Source organism: Chelonoidis abingdonii, chromosome 1 (genome assembly GCF_003597395.2).
Source record: "Chelonoidis abingdonii isolate Lonesome George chromosome 1, CheloAbing_2.0, whole genome shotgun sequence".
Lineage (NCBI taxonomy): Eukaryota > Metazoa > Chordata > Testudines > Testudinidae > Chelonoidis > Chelonoidis abingdonii.
Genome location: NC_133769.1, coordinates 3483639 through 3486556, shown reverse-complemented (window position 1 = coordinate 3486556; position 2918 = coordinate 3483639). Strand labels below are relative to the sequence as shown.

Genomic DNA, 2918 nt, shown 5'->3' with positions numbered 1-2918 from the left:
GGGGTATATATTCGGTGCCATAGCGGTGCCACGCCAGGGGGCGCCCAGCCGACCTGCCGAGTGTTGCTAGGGTAAAAATCTTCCGACGAACATGCATGCGGCGCGCACACACCTAATTGGAATGGATATGAGCAACACATCTCGAAGAACAACAGTTACAAAGGTGAGTAACTGTCTTTTTTTCTTGCTTACCCCCATTTTTGCTAGGAAAGCTTAATTTGCACTCATACTTGTGGATCTATAGCATTTTTTGGACTTTCTGTGCACTGATTAACCCAAAGTTAATACTCTGTATCATGGCAATGCAGAAATGCTCTGTTTTCCCGGCCTCTTCTGTTTGTAGAAGACTTTGTGACTCCCAAGTCTAATTTATAATATGAATCCCAAGTCCAATTTATAATGCAATATAGTGTGACATAAGAGATATATTTTATTGGTCCAATTTCTGTTGGTGGAAGAGACAAGTGTTTCAGCTCCACCAAGCTGCTCTTCAGGTCTGGGGAAAGTAGCTGGAGTGTCTGAGCTAAATACAAGTTGGGACAGATTGTTAAAACATCAGGGGTTCACACCAGCTGTAGGAGACCACTTAAAATGAAGTGGCAATTAGGGGTTGGATTGTTAAGCATAAGGGAAGTTCACACATGCTGTAGGAGACCATTTTAAAATGAAAAGGGCAGTTAAGGTTTAGCAGGCAGTTGGGTGTGTTACAAGTTGTAATGAACAACATGGTTTTAATGTCTAGCAGAGTTTCCCAAGCTCATCTTTGGAAGGCATTGTGCAGATTTCCTTTGAGGACAAGGACTGAGAGGTAAGATATGTAGTGATCACTTTGTGAAAAGTATTTTCTCACAAGTGATGTGATGTTTGTCTTTTATCATTTTTCTGTGTGAATTCATTAAAGAGCATAATTTCACCCACACCGTAGTTGGTGAGGTATTTGATGCACTTGATGAGATGCCTCATATGTTGTGATAGGCACGAGTAGGATCTGTGAATCTTAAAAATTGTGTCGTGGAGGATATAGATCATCATACCAGTGCTGGTATGTCTAAAGGATTTGCATCTGTGGTTCTGGGCAGAGTTCAGCTCTGTTTTGAGTTGATGCGTCCTGGTCTGTGAGGAACTTGCTTCTTATAATTAACTTGGCAAGGTTGGGGGGTTGTTTGAAGGCCAGAAGAGGGGGTTCAGGAAAGATTTCTTTCAGGATATGGTCCCTATCAAGTAATTGTTTGATGATACCCTGTAAAGGTTCTGTGTGGGGTGGTAGGTGAAAACTAGGGGTGTGGGTCAGTGAAGATTTTTTTTCTGCATTGAAACAGGTTCTCCTGGGGTATTTAAGTAACCCTTTCCATGATGTAATCGACTTCTCTGGTGGAGAGTCCATATTTTAAGTGTGTTTATAGCTGCAGCAACTCCATAGAACACCACTTTTAGGAGAAGCCACAACACTAGGATCCACCACATGGACACTACATGACTCCCCAACATCATTAACCTATCAAGGCTAACTCTGAAGTATCTGTAGTATCTAAAGGACTAAACTGCTGTCCCACCACAGAATCTGATAACATGCTAATCTAGAGAACTAGAAGAATTCTTTCACTGATTCTGCGCAAGGAATTTTTCACAACATAGACGACACCCCACACAACTACCAAATCCCCATCAACAGTCATAAACAAAAGGAATCATGTGACTGGACACCCCCATGGGACAAACCCCCACACTGGATCATTACATTGATTGCTTCTGGAAAAAATCGACCAAGAGATCCTCAATGAACATTACATCCACCACAATTTCAATCACCAAGAGGCTAGCTATATAGTCCCTGAAATCCAGCCACCAAATAGTGATCAAAAGAAGCAACACTGTAGTCCTTAATCACAATGGCTAGTTCAGTGAAGCCAATAGACAACTCTCTGAAACACCTATTAAAGAATTCAGAGATGATCCCACTCTACAGATCATGCATGAAATCCTTTCTCAGACTATTGCAGGAAAAACTCTACAATCTCATCCCCCACAAACCCCCCACAGGGACCTTCTCCCTGCTTCCCAAGATACACCAACAAGGGAACCAAAGCAGACCAACCATATCTGTCCATGGCACTCTTATGGAAAGAATATCATGACTTATAGAACCATCCTCAAATCACTCACCACACAAAAGGCCAGCTTCCTCCAAGATACTGCCAACTTCCTCCAGAAGCGCTGCAACACCAAAACTTCCCCCGGAACTCTATCCTCGACACCATGAATGTCACCTCCCTATTCACCAACATCCCTCACCATGATAGCATTTCCGCCCGCCTCAAATATTTACAAGGTAACATACAATGTTTGAAAATCCACCCTAAACACATCACCAATCTCATCCATTTCATCCTCATTCACAGCATCTTCACATTTAACAACACACACTTTGTCCAAACCATGGGAGTAGCCGTGGGTGCTAGGAGGGCTCCCCAATATGTCAGCCTCAAGGAAGAATTCTGGAGAAATGCACCACAAAACCAACAATATACCTGAGATACATGGATGATATTTTCATCCTCTGGACAGACAACCTGAACAAAGATTTGCACACACATTCAGCAACCACACACCTATCTATCAAACTCTCTCTAGAAAACTACACCCCAGCATCAATTTCCTGGACACCATGAACAGCTTCAACAATATGATACCTGCACGAAGAAATAAGGAAACAGATCAACAGAGCCAGACGTGTACCCAGAAGCCTTCTACTGCAAGACAAGCCCAAGAAAAGAAACCAACGGGACTCCACTGGCCATCACATACAGTCCTCAGCTAAAACCTCTCCAACGTGTCATCAGGGATCTACAACCCATCCTGGACAATGATCCCTCACTTTCACAGGCCTTGGGAGGCAGGCCAGTCCTTGCCCACAGACA

At 43.2% G+C, this 2918-nt stretch overlaps 1 protein-coding gene across 3 annotated transcripts in view; it reads left to right on the top strand.

Annotated features, from left to right (window-relative positions):
• Positions 1–2918, top strand: part of EXOC4 (exocyst complex component 4) — a 634239-nt gene that overhangs the window by 474748 nt on the left and 156573 nt on the right. The gene's annotated exons all lie outside the window — the stretch shown is intronic.